Here is a 20,648-nt window from a genome sequence, read left to right as displayed (position 1 = left end):
AAATATTGGTACACTCATTTAGAGGTTTCCAATTTACTCAAGATTTATTGTTACAAAAGCTCATATAGAGTACATGAATGATTACATTTACATATCATTGACACAAGCGATTCTGAGGTACCAGGTATCGACCCACGTTGAAACATCCATGTTAATACATGGTGTGGCCTCTACGGGCAGTAATGCAGTGGTTGACTCGCATCCAGTCGATCACACAGATGGCGAATACTGTTCTGGCATACGTTATGCCACGCCTGCTCGATTTGTCCACGTAGTTCTGTACAAGTTGTTGGTTGACGAGTCGCACGATGCACTTCACGTCCCATCATATCACATACGTGCTCGATTGAAGATAAGTCCAGAAATCACGCTAACCAGGGAAGTTGCTGAATCTCTTCCAGAGCACGTTGGGTTTAACGGGTAGTGTGTGCGCTAGCATTATCCTGTAGGAACGACATATCACCTTCCTGTTACAAGAGCGGGCATAACACCACTCTGTACGTACGGAGCGCTGGTTAACGTTCCCTCCACAAACACCGAAGGTGATCGAGAGTTATAGACTATAAGAGTATCTTGGACGAAGCACTTTACGATACAGCACCCACGAGGTCTACATAGTACGCCCAACTGACCATGACTTACTTGCAGGCAGAATCTGCTTTCCCACATAAGTGTTGTAATGTGGAAGTCGTGAACAGAACATAGAAAACACGAGCACCCACGCACACGCGTGCACACATACACACACACACACACACACACACACACACACACACACACACACACACACACACATTGACAGTTATTCCGATTAAAACGGTTGTGTAATATTTTATAGTGGTAACTGAGGCTAGGAGGTTGGAAGCTGCTCTGATTAATATTAACGCAAAAGTACATCTGACTAAGACTGATTATTATTCAAACACAACGGAAAATAAACCTATCCAAAAGAACAATGAATAAGGCAATATGGCCCACTAAAGTATAAATAAGATAAAACAATGGATCGCAACGGAATTAATTTTCAATTTAGTAAAGAAGAGCGCACATCAGTAATGTTTCTGAATGTAAAACGGCAACCCATAGTATTTGTTCTGTTCTATACCTAACCACATCTGAAACACTCTAAAGGACTCGCATAGTAAGGGGACAATTTTTTACCTAATTATAATCATATTCATAGCCTGCTTCACACCCCTTCGATGTTTCTGTATTTATATGGCTACATGCTCGCCATTTACAGGATTTGTTCTGTATAAATGACTAATTATATCTATACAGAAATACTCTTTGGTAAAGAAGTTGTTAGTAAAAAGAAATATCTTTATATTTGAGAACACTTCAGCAATATGACAGACATTTTATTTCCGCGGGTAGATTGTCAAAGATGTTTCCTAGCTGCATATTTCACCTATTTGTGATCCAAAGCTAATTCGTGAAAGGCTAATGCAGATAATTTTTCCTTCAAGTGCAGTTAATATTTCTGTTAGTTTTAATCTCAAATGAATGGGGCATAACTAATTTTATAAGTGAATAAATTTAGTGTGGCGCTGTGCTTAATATTCTCAGGTGGTTAAAGAGATGCCTGGCAAATGTAAACCCTACATACAGGGAGGTCGGAAATTCCCGTTATAGACTTATAGGACTTGTAGAGGGGAGTGAGTACATCGTATTTTGAGTAGGAACCCATGTCCGGAAACGTCATCCAACGAGACTACAGAGCGTCAAAGATACAGGCGCGGGCGTCTGTAAATGTGCGTATACAAAGGGTGATTCCGTGATGATGTTACAGACTTTCTAGGATGATGGAGAACGATAAATGTATTAATTTGATGTAAGGATCCCTGTACCGGAAACGAACGAGTCGTACCTTAACGGCAATGAACATTTGCTCAGTAGAGGAAACGTGTTTCACCTTAGCGAAGATGAACGGATGGTCATATCTCCTCAGGTATGCAATTTAGAGCCCACGTTTATTGGACATTTTTTCTCGTTTTTGTCCACACTACCACCACTGAGAGTTACCAGCCCTACACTCTTCGCAACACAAGAACCGGTACATGTAGTCAACTGTCCGAGGTATCAGAACGGTTTTCGTTTATGACTTTCGACTCGTTCGTTTCCGGTACAGGGGTCCTTACATCAAATTAATACATTTATCGTTCTCCAACATCCTAGAAAGTCTGTAACATCATCACGGAATCACCCCGTGTATACGTACACTTACAGACGCCCGCGCCTGTATCTTTGACGCTCTGTAGTCTCGTTTGATGACGTTTCCGGACAGGGGTTCCTATTCAAAACACGATGTACTCACTCCCCTCTACAAGTCCTAGAAGTCTGTAACGGGAATTTCCGAGCACCCCGTATAGCACTAATTACTTTTGTGTAATGAATACTTTTTATCTAAGTAACGGCCATATCAAAATATTATCCCATAAGACTTTATGAATGGTAATATCTAGTTCTACATCTAGATATATATTCCGCAAGCCACCGTATGGTGTGTGTGGAAGGATAACCTACACCGCTACGAGTCATTTCCATTTCTGTTCCACTCACAAACGGAGCGAGGGAAAAAACGACTATCTATATGCCTCCACACGAGCCCTAATCTCACTGGTCTCATCTTCATGGTTCTTACACCAAATGCATGTTGCTGACAGTAGAATCGTTCTCAGTCAGGCTCAAATGCTCGTTCCTTAATTTTCTCTGTTGTGCTCCTCGAAAAGACCAAGGCCTTACCTCCAGTCATTCACGTTTAGGTTCCCGAAGCATCTCCGTAAAATTTGGCTGTTGTTCGAACCTACCGGTGACAAATCTAGCAGCCCGCCTTTGAACTGCTTCGACGTCTTCCTTTAATCCGATCTGTTGCGCATTCTAAATACTCGAAGAGCACTTAAGAATGGGTAGCACTAGTGTCCTATTGTGGTCTCCTTTACAGACGAACCACAGTTAATAAAATAATCCGGGCTATTAAGCCGTGGTCGAATGGATTTCACTTTAAAACCCAACGTTTCGTCCCAGACTGAGGAGCACTTTTTCAAGGGGGGAGAGGGTCGTGGCTTCTTTGGCTCGCTACTGACTACAGCAAAATTCCACATCCGCAAAGTTGGCAATTATTGTTATCGCAAAAGTAAACGATCCTATAACTTTCAGCAAGACTACGATATCGGTTTTCCGGTTAAAGTTTTCATCGATATGCACACCTAAGAAGTTAGAACATGCTACCCTGTTGGCATAATGAGTTAATAGCAGTTGGGCACAAGCGCTTAAAGATTTTATTATACACTCAGTAATTATATGTGTAACTATCTCAGTTGGGTGGTTCTGTCTAAACCCAATTTGTGATTTGCGAAGTAGCCTAATAGCTAGGGGGTGGTTCACAACCCTGCAGTATATCACCTTTCCAAAACTTTTAGATCATGTAAGGAGTGACTGTGGCCGGTAGTTACTGACATCTGTCGGGTCACTCTTCCTTATAGATAGGTCTAACAATAGCACATTCTAATATGTCTGGCAAAAAAACTCTGAATGAACCCTGGAAATACCAACGTACGTTCTATAATGAGCAGTATCAAGGGCGTGGGGTCGTACTTTATGCCCACAAAATATTGAAAAAAAAAACACAAAATTCTTCAGTAGGTGTTGACTTATATTAAAAACATACTTTTCAAAGAGATGATGATGTATGAGTTCGGTCCAAAAACTGAAACCGATGGGTGAGGATGGAGGAGGGGGGTACTTCATACCTACTACCAAAAAAAATTTAAAATGTAAAATTCCTTAATTCTTGTTGAGTTTTGCTCACGACAATACATATTAAAGAGATACTGTTGTGCAAGTAACATCCTGTACCTGAAAATATAGATTATGACATAAATTGTGGAAAGTGGCACCTACAACTCAGATTAAAATTTTTGGGTTTAGTGTCACTGAAAAATTTGACTAGATTATAATATTTTTAAAAGATGGGCACAAAGTACCTCCGTCCCCCAGTATTGGTATTGTATGGGTTAATGATACATTGCGTAAGTAAGTGACTAAGATAATGACGTATTACAGACCTCATAAAAATTTTATCCACCCCAAATGAATTTTTATTTTTCTGAGTTATGTTGATCCTATTTATTTCAGATGGGGATGGGTGATTAATTTTTATTTTACTAAATGTCCTCTGTATTGCTTATTCAGTGTACTGTTTTGCTTTCTGTTCTGAACGATTTGCATCATTTTTTTCACTTTGCTTAAATAGTAATTATTAAAGCTACCCTCTACATATTAACTACCTTTGACAGCGCTCCCATTCTCTTTAACATAAATACTGTCACCTTATATGGCTTCTTTCCTTCTCATTTTCAATAGCATTCCACATTAATTTCATTTCACTGTCTGACACCTCAATTTTAATCAAGATGTTGAAACTTCTGGAATTTTTAGTACTGCTCCTAATGTATTCCTATACTTTTTATAGTATGAATATATTTATAGGTCGTCAGTGGTTTGGCTATTTTGTAAATGTCTATTTTTTCATTATGTAGATACTCTGATACCTGTTGTGATCTAAGGTTATCTTAATCACTTCCAATTATTATATTTAATTATATTTTAGGGAAAACTATTTCAGAAATGGATACAGATATGCGTTAGGAAATATAATTAATTTAGAGCTAGCATTAGACTCATTGTAAACTAAACCCCACTCAATGTTTTTAAGCTTTCTTTAATATCATCAGTAGTTTTGAAATTACGAGTCACAGTGTCTTCTTAGAGTGTTTTTGAACTATACAGGGAGCTAAATTATGTAATGTGACTAACGATACATCACGAATAGTCAGTTCATTTATCACAGGACAGGCATGCATTTCTTTATCATCCGCTTGTAGTATGAATATGTTATCTATATGGATACTAGTAGCCTGACAAATTCAGGGAATTGTATGACTAATACTAAATTATAAAAAGAAGAAACAGGAGTCGATAGACTCGTAGAAGAGGCAGGGGATCCAGCATTAAAACCAAAATTTAAAAGAGCTTTGAAGGACTTAAGTTCAAATAAGGCAGAAGGGATAGATAACATTCCACTGGAATTTCTAAAATCATTGGGGAAGTGGCAACAAAACGACTATTCGCTTTGGTATGTAGAATATTTGACACTAGCGATGTACTATCAGACTTTCAGAAAAATATCATACACACAATCCCGGAGATTGCGAGAGCCGACAAGTGCGAGATGAATTGCACAATCAACTGAACAGCTCATGCATTCAACTTGCTGACCGGAATAATATAGAGAAGAATGGAAAAGAAAACTGAGGATCTGTTAGATGATGGTCAGCGTCGCGTTACGAAAGGTAAAGGCACCAGAGAGGCAGTTCAGACTTTGTAACTGATAATGAAAGCAAGACTTAAGAAAAATCAAGATCCGTTCATTGGAGTTGTGGACCCAGAAAAAGCATCCAGCAGTGGTGCGTGATGGTCGAAATACTGTGAAAAGTACTTATAAGTTATAGGGAAAGACGGGTAATATACAACATGTACAAGAATCAACAGGGATAAGACTGAAAGACAAAGAATGAAGTGCTCAGATTAGAAAGGGTGCAAGGCAGGGTTGTAGCCTTTCGCCTCTACTGTTGTCTATGCATCGGAGAAGCAGTGACGAAAATAAAAGGAAGGTTTAAGAGCAGGATTAAAATTGTGGGTGAAAGGATATCGATGACAAGATTTGCTGACGACATTGCTATCCTCAGTGAAAGTTAAGAAGAATTAAAGGTTGTGTTGTATGGACTGGACGGTCTAATGAGTGCAGAAATGGACTGAGAGTAACTAGAAGAAAGATGAAAGTAAGTAGTAGAAAATTGACCAGCGAGAAACTTAACATCAGAATTGGTGATTACGAAGAAGATGAAGTTAAGGAATTCTGCTACCTAGGCAGCAAAATAACCCATGACGGACGGAGTAAGGAGGACAAAAAATGCAGGCTTGCACTGGCAAAAAATTCATTCTTGGTCAAGAGAAGTCTATTAGCATCAAATATAAGCCTTAATTTGAGGAAGGTATTTCTGAGAAAGTGCGTTTGGAGCACAGCATTGTATGTTAGTGAAACAAGGACTGTGGCGGTACCGGAAAAGAAGAGAATGTGGTGCTACATTCGAATGTCGGAAATTAGGTGAATTGTGAGGTAAAGAATGAGGAGGTTCTCTGCAGAATCAGCGAGGAAAGGAAAGTATGAAAAAGCACTGACAGGTAGAAGGAACAGAATGATAGGACGTCTGTTAAGACGTCGTTGAATAGAGAGAGCTGTAGAGGGTAAAAGCCGTAGAGGAAGGCAATGAATATAATACATCCATCAAATAATTGGAAATGTATTTTGCAAGTGTTACCCGGAGATGAAGAGGTTGTTACAGGAGCTAGTGGCAGACAACACCAAAGCACCCAGAAGACTAATGGCTCCAAAAAAGGTAGTTAATAGTAGGTCTACATCAATTTTCCTGTAAAATTCCGTCAAGAAAGTGGCATTAAAATCACTAAAAATTAGTAAACCACCCAAATATTTCATGAAAAGTTTTTTAATTAGCTGTTGCGTAACCGAATAGTGTAACAGCCACAAGTATTACGTTTCCCAGCATAAACTCCCAAGAACTTGCTTTTATACCCTGAGACTATACAAAATTTACTTAGGTCTATATTTTTGGTATTTATGTTCCGTTTTTAAGAAGATTTTATTGAGTCACTTTCTTGTCTATACAAAGTTTGGAATTGATTGTAAATTAACATCCCGATAAGCTTGAAACTCTCCTGCTTCTGCTCTGATCAACAGTCTTTCAGAAACGCATTCTGAAATTCTTGAAGAGATTTAAGCCACATCGCTTAGGCTCGCCCGTCAGCACGTCTATTAGAGCGTTAATTTTTCTCTTATCTGTCCACGATTCAGGCAATATTTTATCGCAAGATTTAGCGAGAGCCGTAGCGTGCAGTCCACTCTGCTTTTTTTTTAGGGGGGGGGGTTCGAAAAGCCCCTTCTTCGCTAAGATTTCAGTATTATGTGCATGGCATAACACATAGTGCACATATTCGTCTAATCTCTACTTTAGTTCGGTTACTTTTGTACTACTTGTAAGTTTCCACTTCCCTCTTTTTCTCATCACAAGCAGTCAACCGTTTCTTCACTCTGGTATCTGCGTCTGATACCAAAGTTCCCAAATTCATAAGCTTTTCCCCATCGTCTTACGATTACTTTATTTTCAGTAATGGGATCAACAATTCTGTTCGATCCTCTCTACTTCCGTCTCAAAACGACCATTTATTCTTTCTATTTTTGACTGTACCTCTGTCATATCCTGCTTAAGATTACCGATTTCGGTATTCATTAGGATTATGTGTTAAAAACTCCAACATTATTGTAAACAATCTTGAGCCCTTTGTTATGATCATCCATTTTACTTAATTGTGTATAAATGTTACTGTTAATTGATTCGGATTGACCATTAATTGATTCGGATTGATCTTATATTGATTCGGACTGAGCATTAATTTTAGTGATTAACGTGCTCAACAAATCGTTATATTTCCAGATATTACTGGTTTTGCTCTAACTTCGGTTCTTTCTTGATGATTTCCTCGTATCCATCTTCAATGGATTCGGTTTTGATTTTTCTTTCGAGCTCCGTCGTATCTGCAAATGCCAGGAATTTCATTTTTGTCAGTTTCTGAGTTGCAGCGGTAGCATCTGTGATGCTAGCTTCTGGTTCGTTAACAGTGGGTTTTGCTACCAGCATTCCCCTTTGTTCTGTCGATTGTTTCCCATTAAGTACAGTCAAATTTATCTTCATCATGTGGCCTGTTTTACTTTTTATGCTTTTTTTTGGTGGGCTATTTCCAACACTTAGTACTGCCGAGCGTGAGCGACTTTATTTATAGCGAAAGGCTTTAATTCGCAACGAGTACATACAACGCAAAATTCGTGCCAGGAGCAATCTCAAGTTGATAATGTTCTGTCACTAGTGTCGCCACCTGTAAACTTGCCCTTCCCAATCGACCTATTCGATTGCGATATAAACGACGGTGATCGCTTATGTGCAATGAAATTTTGCAGTGAGTAAGGCTATTGTTAACGAATGAAAATAGTGGCGGTTAGAAAGAGGAAAGTGTACAAAAGACCCTTCTGAAGGAAGACCCTGTTCTATACCTAATCTAAATACTGATAATAAGTTTGAAATTTGTGGAATTTATGGCAAGCAAAAAATAAAAAAATAATAAAAAAAGAATAATAATACGTAAACGGCTGCCAGCGCACTAGGGCAATGAATTTCCAAAATCCAAAGAAAGGCAACGGCAAAGAAAATTAAGTAAATAATCATTGGCGCGGCAACAGAAAGTTTTCACGCTTTTCCACAACACAACAGTTCACGAGAAAATGAATGAAGCAGAACGCACTGAGTGCAGTTACTTATTGTGAAATACTAATTTTGAAAGCAAAGTTAAATGACATTGCTGCTTAAATAAATGACTGCATGGGAAGGAATGGAATCTTGCTTGGTAACAATGTCTCAGGACAACGATAACAAAGGTGCCCTACAAGTTTTAACTATAACAAGTTATTATTCAAGAAAGTTAGTCATTAAAGTTCGTTAAAGAAATGCTACTGGCTAATGCCTGTACAATATTAATTATACTGTCAGGTAATAGTCTTACAATGTTGTAGCTGTGAACGACAAAGAATGTAGACAAGGACAATGCTGGGGTGCTGCTGTTGCTGCACGAGTCGTCTCCAGAGCCACGGATAATTATGAGGCAGGCAATAGCTAGAATGGCAACTTCTTCCACCTGTCCACTCCGACCGCGGTCTCAGTACGCGCTGGTTAATACAGTAAGTGCGCATACACTGACGCGATCATAACTGCACACCGCCTCTGTGGGAACGCCCAGCAAACATTTTCACACTTTATCAAGACTCAAGCTGCCGTGTCTAATATCTGCTCTCAGCGTGACACAGACTCCATACGCAAAGACAAGCAACGGCACAGCTAATACCATTTCGTCGTTGCTGTCGATACATTTAAACAAAGTTCCCTTGGCGATTACCCAGAAAATTAAACATTTACTGTATAATTACAGTCATGTTCACAAATAAATACGCTATTACATCCATTATGTATTAAATATAGTTTCTGTAACAAACATTAGAGATTCAGAATTGACAGTGTATTACAAGTTACCGACTGATATTAAACAACGAAAAATTCTGTATGATGTAGAAGGAATTTATCTCCCTGTTAGGTGTTACAAAGTTCTACACGCAATGTGAAAGAAGCTAAAGACGTGTTTAACTAGTACTGAATGCACTTGCTGAACCCTAACCTGAGTCCTGGCTTTCTACCAACTTACACCAGGACCTACAGTTGAACATGGAAAAGCGCAAATATTAATTTTGCTATACCAGAAAGATTTCCAAATTTTTGATTCTGAAGTCGTGTTATTGTGGCGTTATATTCGGAAAGACTGCTCCTAAGGTGGGCGTGGCTCGGTTATAATGAAATTATGGGTGGACAGCCAAGCTCAAGTTCGCTAAATGGCAAATGGACATCAGTGCATGTGGATACAACAATAACCACAACAGATACAGAAAAGCCCCATACACCAGATTAAAAAAATGCGTCGAGCTGAGCAATTTGATACCAGATCTATATCTGTATCAAGTAAATTAAGGGTGATTCACTGAGGTAAAGTAAAAGATAACAGATGAAAGTTGTAAAATTAGTAACTGTTTAACGGAAGAAGATACACAGGCCATTAAGTCATTAGCTGAAATGAGGAGACGCACCTGCGGAGATACCTACTTCAGTTAGCAACTGCCGGTAAAAGACAATAATATATCAGTATAAACAAAAATCAATTTAATTCCCCAAATTAAAAGCTTACACATAAAAGAATGCAGGAAGCACCAGAAAAATTTCGTTCACATAACACATCATTTTTGTGAAATACGCTCCTGGAAATGGAAAAAAGAACACATTGACACTGGTGTGTCAGACCCACCATACTTGCTCCGGACACTGCGAGAGGGCTGTACAAGCAATGATCACACGCACGGCACAGCGGACACACCAGGAACCGCGGTGTTGGCCGTCGAATGGCGCTAGCTGCGCAGCATTTGTGCACCGCCGCCGTCAGTGTCAGCCAGTTTGCCGTGGCATACGGAGCTCCATCGTAGTCTTTAACACTGGTAGCATGCCGCGACAGCGTGGACGTGAACCGTATGTGCAGTTGACGGACTTTGAGCGAGGGCGTATAGTGGGCATGCGGGAGGCCGGGTGGACGTACCGCCGAATTGCTCAACACGTGGGGCGTGAGGTCTCCACAGTACATCGATGTTGTCGCCAGTGGTCGGCGGAAGGTGCACGTGCCCGTCGACCTGGGACCGGACCGCAGCGACGCACGGATGCACGCCAAGACCGTAGGATCCTACGCAGTGCCGTAGGGGACCGCACCGCCACTTCCCAGCAAATTAGGGACACTGTTGCTCCTGGGGTATCGGCGAGAACCATTCGCAACCGTCTCCATGAAGCTGGGCTACGGTCCCGCACACCGTTAGGCCGTCTTCCGCTCACGCCCCAACATCGTGCAGCCCGCCTCCAGTGGTGTCGCGACAGGCGTGAATGGAGGGACGAATGGAGACGTGTCGTCTTCAGCAATGAGAGTCGCTTCTGCCTTGGTGCCAATGATGGTCGTATGCGTGTTTGGCGCCGTGCAGGTGAGCGCCACAATCAGGACTGCATACGACCGAGGCACACAGGGCCAACACCCGGCATCATGGTGTGGGGAGCGATCTTCTACACTGGCCGTACACCACTTCTGATCGTCGAGGGGACACTGAATAGTTCACGGTACATCCAAACCGTCATCGAACCCATCGTTGTACCATTCCTAGACCGGAAAGGGAACTTGCTGTTCCAACAGGACAATGCACGTCCGCATGTATCCCGTGCCACCCAACGTGCTCTAGAAGGTGTAAGTCAACTACCCTGGCCAGCAAGATCTCCGGATCTGTCCCCCATTGAGCATGTTTGGGACTGGATGAAGCGTCGTCTCACGCGGTCTGCACGTCCAGCACGAACGCTGGTCCAACTGAGGCGCCAGGTGGAAATGGCATGGCAAGCCGTTCCACAGGACTACATCCAGCATCTCTACGATCGTCTCCATGGGAGAATAGCAGCCTGCATTGCTGCGAAAGGTGGATATACACTGTACTGGTGCCGACATTGTGCATGCTCTGTTGCCTGTGTCTATGTGCCTGTGGTTCTGTCAGTGTGATCATGTGATGTATCTGACCCCAGGAATGTGTCAATAAAGTTTCCCCTTCCTGGGACAATGAATTCACGGTGTTCTTATTTCAATTTCCATGAGTGTAAGTTTCGGATGTTTTGTGCAGGTTGTTGTTTTCGTATATAAAGTCGCTTGTTATTTAAATTCTATTAAACTTCTGGGGGAAGTGATTGAACTAGCAAAAAAGGGTGGTGGGGGAGGGTCCTCATGAAGATAATGCGTCTTTTTGTTAGTAATAAATTTTGACAGTGTCAATAATATACTAAAATGTCGATTTCTGCTACTTACGTTACTATTAATTGTAGGCGAACTATACAACATACAGCGTTCTGCGATCTTCAAAATTTATTGGCGCGAAACCATGCATCTTCCTGTTTAATAATATTTTAGATGGCATCTAACATTCTGCGTGGTGTCTGTTTGTTCTAAGTCGTGTCTCCCTACCACTTTCCCGCAACGGCGCTCTGAGTGTGTTTTTTAGGGAACTGACTAGTTTGAACCTGAGACCTGTTGCTGGTAAGGAGACGCCAGACCACACATGACATGTAGAGTTCAGAAGAGTTCAGTGAGAATAGCGATGATATAATCAACTACTTAATGATATCAGCGTCAGCTCCACTGCACTCCCTGTAAAAGAATTTTAATACTAACTGGTGAAATAACGTCGAAAAAGCAGTTACGTTTACCATTGGAATTTTTATTCTACTCACAAAACATTGTTTATAAATTGTACTATTGATAAAAGGAAATATTTTAATACAGGATGATAAAAACCAACTGCGTTCAACAAAAATGTGAACGAATATTCTCTGAATGGGTTTCCAAGTTCTATAATGGATCGAAGGATGACCTATGCCATATCACATCTATAATCTAGGTTTAAATTAAGTTTCATAAAAGAAAAAACTATAAAAAATGGTCTACAGTGACCCTCAGTTATCTTTAATTACTTATTTAACTTGTTGTAAATTATGGTGGCTGATGTGGCTTCTCAATAGTTATCGCGTTTCAGATTTTAACTTCAAGTATCAAATGTGAATACCATGAAGTTTAATTGACGATCGACACTAGTATTACGTAAAAAGGGGATGTAACACATGAGACTTCTGCAGTTCTGAGTGAAGCCTTATGCGCTCTTATGCGGCATCGCATACATTCATTACCTTGTCGGTGGTTAGGCAGCGTCAGGGGCGGTGGGCGGCGCAGTTCCACACATCTCGCCGTCTCGGTAGCAACTCTCTCGAACTTATCCTTACTACTGTTTACCGAAGTTGGTAAGGTATCTGGCTGTGTTTTCAACTGACCAATCAGCGTCTCAATGTTAACCTTAAGCTCTGCCTACAAAAATTCTGTCTGTCCCATGAGAAACGTTATACTTTTCTTGGTGGGGCAATGTTTTTAACGTTTGTTCTTAACAGAGACGCATATAGTCTCACGATAAAACTTGCAGCTGGTGTGGCCCTTTTAGTGTTATCGTAAGATCTGTACTGTTGTGGTAGGCCGGCGATGTGGGTGTCCCACTGTCCCACTCTTATCGTAGGGCCTTCTAGCCTACACAGCTCTGCTCTCGGCTTCTGTTCTCGTTTCTCCCCTCGGAACTGCATCTGTTTCACGGTGCGAAGGTATGACATGCATTTAGGTGTTCTTGTGTTAGTCTGTTTTATTTCATTTGCTCACTCATTGATCGTATTACTTTGGTTAATTTAATGTCAGGATTTATTCGGAGCTGTGTGACATATTACCGGATTTGCTGTATGTCAGGGTTTTCATGGAAGGTGTTAGATTTGCCTGACACCTTACAGGCAGTAATTATGAGAACACTGTAAATTTGTTTTGGAGCAACTTCTGAGCCTAACGGTGAGATATTGCTGAAATTCAAGTGCAAGTTTATGTAACAGTCGGTTGGAGGCTAGAAGGGGCTGTCGCTTTTAGATCGCAAAGGCCGCTGAACCTATGAGAGTCTCCCTCGCAACGGAGCCACAAGTTTCGGTTTTAAGCTTAGGACTTTTCCTCGTCAAAGCCCTCCTCACTTTCAAAATTTGGAAGTCATGGTTTGTGCTCCTACTGTGCTTAATGGATTGTGCGAGTTTGGTCATTTTCCGAGTGCAGCCACTGCGAACTTCTAATATTTTCAGATGTGTACGTTGATCGGACTTTAGAATGTTTCGTGTGTTGGCCACGGTTGGGATTTGTATTTATTTGTAACTGGCCAAACAGCTTAAACTAGTATTTATTCTTCGATTGACGAATAGTGATTTGCTTTGAACAACAACGCACATAATATTAAAATTTTATAATTTTATATACGCTGTTTGGTAGCTCGAGGTGCAATATATAATTTTATCTTTTTTTTTGTCTTAACACATTTGGTGGAAGACTTCGAGGAGAGCGCTGATTAGTACACATTTCAAACTCACAGTATGCAACAGTTGCTACCAATTGTGACAACTTTTTTTAAAGACCTCTTAGCTCTTTCGTCTCAACTATAACGAATAGCTTGTTGGTTGACTACCTTAGCATTTAATTGTTGCAACTTTTTTTTGGCAGATGGGTGCAATTGTTCTATTTTTTGAATTCAGACCTCCACCCCGTTTTGCAACCAAGAGTCGAGAACAGATAGTGCGATTGTACTGTAATCCAATCGTCGGTATCTGAGCCATACGGTGATTTGATTTTATAATCCAAAGCAGAACGGAGGCGCCGCATACTAGGCTACGACAGTGGACTCAATTGCAGCAGTCGCTAACGCGTAGAAGAGCAGTACCTGAAGGTCGCTGGTTTGGATCCTAGTAGTGGTACGTAATTTCATCACCATTATTTGCTGTAAGAACAGGAGCCGTGGTGACGTACAGCGGCTGATTACTTGACCTCTCAGCAGTTGGTTATAGAGTGATCAAATTTGACATTGTTCGTGATATATCTGTTCCATATAGATGTTAATCGTATCTGTTCTTGAAAATATGGAATGGTGATGACCGTGACAGCTTGAAAACACGTAGTAATAAAAGAAATGTTCAACTTTTGTCAATATGACTAACTTTATTCACAACACTTGTTTCATAATCAGGTGCGATAAGCTGACTAAATTATTTCCATAAATGCATAACCAACGTTGTTTCCTGGTGAGTTCGAAAAAACCTTTCTTTGAATTTCATTTGGTGTACCTTCCATTGCTTAAGGTAAGATTTTATTTTAGGTCTTGTTTAATCCTGTCAAAGAGCTCCAGCGTAACAGACTTTTCATCGACGAGATTTTAAACACTAAAAACACACACACACACACACACACACACACACACACACACACACACACACGCACACACGCGCACGCACACACAGAGAGAGAGAGAGAGAGAGAGAAAGAGAGTGAGTGAGAGAGAGAATTATCTACTCAGTAACGAACAGCAGTTAGAAAAAATGGCACTGCAAGTTTTCATAAGCTAGAAGACAGATACTTGTACTATTCTACAGTGTTGTTTAACGACAAAAATTTTTTAATTATTTTCGTTATATACGAGCGAAACGAGAAGCGTTTAGTAATTAATTTACCTGAATTTTAAACTACCCCTGAGTTTTAGACAACAGTTCTGTGAAGAAGTAATTTGAAGCCTTGATGAAGAGCTGGGAAACAATATAGCGACAGGCAAAGTTTGCTTGACCTAGTTGCTCCAGCTGTCAACAGGAAGTTCCCATTTTGATGGTGCGTCCTAAGAGGAAAACACTAGCTAAGATAAAGAATCCGGATGGCCAAAAAATAATCGCACACTATTAATTACATCAGACTTGTTTCTCGTGAATTTAATTTTGTAACACATCGTGTGTAATTATACAAATGTGGTATGGGCGAAGGGATGCAATGAAACTGTTTGCAGTCCATATCCGATACGGGGAATATAATAAATAACAAACAAGAATAATCAATATTTGTCAAACTAATGGCGAGTACTTCCTAGACTAACACTCGCGGTCCATGGCGAGGGCGAGTATGTAAGACATAGAAATGTTGTCCAGAAAAACTTGATCATCAATCCAGCTGGCTACAAATAATTTGACTTCTGAGATTAAAACGTTTCCTTCTCTGGGATTTCAGGATCTAATATACGTTTTTTGAAAGTTATATCACTGTCGTCGTTCGCTCTCGAATCCGAGCGCAAGTAAACGATTCTTCGCCTTGGTAAAGAGATGGTGTTAATTGTAATGAAAATTTTCGTTTTATTGTATTGATACACGCAGCAGAGTAAAGTAGTTCAAGCCTCACCTTAATCAGAAGACATGTCTATTGATGTCATTTTTTGAGTGTTTGTATGGGATGGACAAACTGGAATAATTCTTAGATTTGGATGATTTGTTGCCATCCTAAATATATACATAGTTTGTGAATGTATCTGTAGCATCCATTCCTTTATTTTCAACCGTTAGTATATACACACGGGCGATTTTAAACGTTATCATACGCATCTCGCAGATGACTCATGTGAAGGATGTCCCAAAAGTGTAACCATAAACGAGAAAGGGTGCAGTATGGCGGAGGACTATCATTGAATAATAGGGTATGAAATAATGGCGGCGAAGATACATCATTTACTCTTCAGAAACAATGTACCTTTTCCTTTCGTTTGTGAGAAAGCACTGTACAAGATGAATGCCACAGTTGTTGAAAACCCATAAAAAATGAACGTGTCTAGCTGATCTGTCATAATTCTAACAGTCGATGACTGCTGGGGAATTTGTGACTTTCCCGCTTCCTGTGTATGTGATCAGGGCTCTGTTCTGCCTGCCCTCCTCTTCATCATAGTAATACAGACGGTCACCAGAGATCACGAGAAATTAGCATCTTCTTCGCTGCTGTATGATGATGATCATCTTCTGGCTGCGGAAGGTAGTAAGTACCTTCAACGAAGCATAGAAGAGCGGCCTTGAAAAATTCGGACTATGTTTCAGGGCCGGCCGCGGTGGTCTAGCGGTTCTAGCGCTGCAGTCCGGAACCGCGGGACTGCTACGGTCGCAGGTTCGAATCCTGCCTCGGGCATGGGTGTGTGTGATGTCCTTAGGTTAGTTAGGTTTAAGTAGTTCTAAGTTCTAGGGGACTTATGACCTAAGATGTTGAGTCCCATAGTGCTCAGAGCCATATGTTTCAGGAAGGAAGATAAAATACCTGTCTGCAGACTGGAATGAGACGAACATCATAAAGATCGAAGGTATAGACCTGACAAAGAAAGAAAGATAACTTCATGTACGAGTACCTTGGCTCAAAAATCACTACCGACGCATAACTCGTTTCCAAAATCGTAATACGCGTTAGCAGGGAGTGGCTTAAACGGTGGACAAAGACTGGTGTACTCTGTGATACGAATATCTCGGATGTAATCTGCCGTGCATTGGGAGACCACACGAAAGTTTTCGATAGCTGGTACCAGAAGTACCGCAGCAGGAACATCGGTGCGCGCAAACCAGTCATGCTGCCCGCGACCATCACGCCCCCTGGAGCGGCAGCGCCACCAGGGAGGTCTCGCGCGCTTAACTAACGAGCTGAAATCGTTAGTTACAAGTTGTCAATCAGTTCAAGTCCTGCTCGGGAGTTCCTGCAAGAAGTTCGTCGTGTCTTCAAGCCTTCAAATCGTCGACTGAGATTAAACAGTGGCCACTAGATAGACAGTGGTTAGTCTATAGTAGAAACAGAACAATGAATAGAATTTTGGTCACCGCAGGGAGACCTCCTGCTTAGATATTTGAGTACTTTTAGTTTGGAACTGTTCTTCGGACAACACATAAAAACAGAAGATTAGTTTCCTTCCGACTTTAGTTCAGAGAATATTATTTGGTTTCTCTTTTATTGTTGGAGATTATTAATAAAGACTCCAGCAAAAGACAATATATCAAGTACTTTTCAGAAGTGTTAAAGCTGGAGAGACAAATTTCTTTCGATCCACAACAATCGTTCAAATGGCTCTGAGCACTATGGCACTTAACTTCTAAGGTCATCTGTCCCCTAGAACTTAGAACTAGTTAAACCTAAGTAACCTAAAGACATCACACACATCCATGCCCGAGGCAGGATTCGAATGCGACCGGAGCGGTCACGCGGTTCCACACTGCAGCGCCTAGCACCGCTCCGCCACTCTGGCCGGCCCAGAACAATCTTCTCACAATACCGACAAAGATAGATATTACCGAATTAGGAATGGTTTAAAAAAGAATCAGTGTGTCGAACAGACTTGAAGTGCTCACTATTAAAGCATATGTATGTAGCGCTGCTGTGGCATATAGCTACACACATTAGTGTACATTATACTTTGGATATGGGAGACATGGAAGATAAATAGATGTTTTGGATACTCTACATAGATTACATTGCTTTAGAGATACATGGTTGCAAGTCCTTTGGTGAAGATAGCAAAATATTGTGTACCTAATACACTCACACATGGTGAGGTGATTGCGTAAGCTACTGTGGACGTCTTACTAGTCTGTAGACGTTACGCGATTCAAATCAAACATTCAGACAAACAAAAAAACTTACCAATACTAGAATAAAACGCCAACGTGGAACTGCAGTCAACACAGGACAGATAGACTAAACATGCTTTCTACTTTCCAGCTTTCTGCGTTAGTTTCATTATGTGTGTGCTGCCACACATCTGTCTTACCAGTAAACCCGCATCACTCTTTTCGGTACCTGCGTGATTTTCATCAAAAAGTGGACACACAATTGAAACAAGTCGAAAATACGCCGCTCTGCAATTCGGCCAGTTGTCTTTTACGATGTAGAATGAAAACTTGCAACAAAAGAAGCACATTAATGACTTGCTTCGATGGAAACCAAACTGTTTCGGTGGAAATCTGACTGGACACTTCGTGATCATGTGATCAGTGGTGAAATTCGCGGATGGTACGGAGTAGCATCTGTCGGTGAAAAGGAGACTGAGAGCCGTCTACGACGGTGTGGATATGTGCTTCTAGCAGATCAACATACGGTAACAAAACGCCTGTTTAAGTTGAAAGTCGGTGGTAAACGATCTATTGGAAGACTGCAGCACCGCTGACTAGATACCCCCCATACAGAAATCAAGACCGCGGATTACCACCCCGACCAAGCACATGATTACGTCAAATGGAAAAGGAGCCCGATACATTTTGGACGAACGCTCAGGAGGAAGAAGAAGGAGTAGAAAGAGAAACAGAATTTTTCAGTGATGTCTGAATTCCTTTGAAAGGAATCCAACTGAGGTTGTGTGCTGATATACTACTGTGGATGAGACAATTGACCATTTGATGTCGGAAAAAATGTAACCATCAAAGAAGTCGATGCAGTCTTACGTAATGTCAAAAAACAGCGAAAAATGTTTCCTGGATAAATTACATAAAATAATACAAGAACAGTAATCTGAATTAAAAACAATCTTACACGTCAATATTTCACTACTTACAACTATGCTTTGGCACTGAGATCTGAAATAATGATTGGTGATACAAATGTCGTATTCGTCTAATTTTTTGTCTTCTGACTTCACATATTCTTCATGTCAAGAAATACGAAGATGTTAAACATTTTTAATGTCTATCGAAGCGTTTGCTCGTTGGAAGCATTCATTGAACAAAAAAACTATCTTTCACAGTTACCCCAATATTTCATAATATATAGACGAGTGCTTCAACAGAAATGCATATCACACCCTCGAAATCACGTTAGTAAATAAAGCACTACAGTATACCGAAAATACCAACAAATATTGCATAATGAGAGCAAGAAGTAATATTCGAATCTCGTAACTCTTATAAATTCATAGAGGAGAAATTCTTTCTCTTCCGTCAAAGTTCGGGGAATTTTAGTTGATATATTCAAGGGAATTTGTGAAATGAATTCATTACATCTGACTGCATCCATCAAGTGGAGCTTACTGCAGTAACTCAGAAAGTAAACAATAGTACTATCACGAAATGAATTTATTAACTACATCCACGAGAAAGGTATTTCACTGAGTCTTGTTTATGTGCATCTCAGAAGCATTTTGCCCTATATCTTTCATCAGAGACATTTGTAGGTCAGTTTCGTTTCGCCCCAATCGTTGCTTTCCTTCAACAACTCTGGAAGTCTGCTGCCTTTCACCTGACGTCTTCTCCCAGCCTGTATTCTTTTGTAAAGATGTATGCGATTCCAAAAAAATTTCTATTTCTTTTACTAGAAAGGGTCTTAAAATAATTGCCTTCTCACAAGGAAAATTGTGCTACAGGTTACAGGTAAGTAAATGTTTCTTTTCTTCAATTCATTTAATCTGGCAACATCTAATCAGAATAAATCTGATACATTTCACAGTTATTATGAGATCTGACGCTGTTTGGGCATTTCTCCCAATAGCTATGCTGAAGAATTTAACAGTTAACAATAGAGCAAATGCGCAAAGTGAAACGAAAGAGGCAATTGTGGTCACTTCACTCTACATTTCCAGGTGAACATTTAAAAATAAAATGTGAATTCCTCACACAACAGTGTATGCCTATTGTATGCGTGTGGTTAAATAATACAACCGGACACGTCACGATACAAAATATGTGTTGTATAACAGCTCCAACGGTGGAACTCCATCAATGTCAGAAAATTCATTATTTTTGAACGAACGTTAAAAAAGAGAATCAAATGCTGTATTGCGTAAATCGATACGGCAGTCAAAAACCAGCATCAAGGTGCACAATTATGTCATTAGGCAAGAAATTATTCATAACTGCATTGTGAATGCGGAACCCACGGTCGAAATATTTTTAACTATTCATCGTTTTGAAGGTAACATGTTCCATATTGTCTGATGCATTAATAAAAGTGAGAAACTCTATATTCGTTTTAATTTTAAAAGCTTCGATTGTTCGATGCGGTACTCTTCATACGAGCTACGACTCCGCAGTTAATATTATGTACCGTTTGTGCCAAGTATTTCAGTCTGTTTCTCCGCATTCTTCCAGAAAATTCCATTGATAAAATACTGAAAGACATATGTTGTGACAAAAAGCAAAGGCTGCTCCCATAAGTAGTGATAATCAAGCCTGAAACCTTCAAGCTATGTGAAATGCATAATCCTGATGCCCCGGGAAGACGAGTAGAAAATATTATATGAGTCTTTAAGTTTAATAGAAACAGTTGCCCACCAACGCACCGTCACACACACACACACACACACACACACACACACACAAGGCTGATAACAACGCGTAAGTGAAAGAAATGGGCTTGCATACCTGATAATGAATACTGCACTGTGATTGCTGATTAGCAAAAGCGGTGAATCAAGTGAAATATCTGTTAGGTTGCTGCTTAAACATCCAACCGTGCTG

The sequence above is a fragment of the Schistocerca cancellata genome, chromosome 1, assembly GCF_023864275.1.
Source record: "Schistocerca cancellata isolate TAMUIC-IGC-003103 chromosome 1, iqSchCanc2.1, whole genome shotgun sequence".
Taxonomy (NCBI): domain Eukaryota; kingdom Metazoa; phylum Arthropoda; class Insecta; order Orthoptera; family Acrididae; genus Schistocerca; species Schistocerca cancellata.
This window is presented reverse-complemented; position numbering follows the sequence as displayed.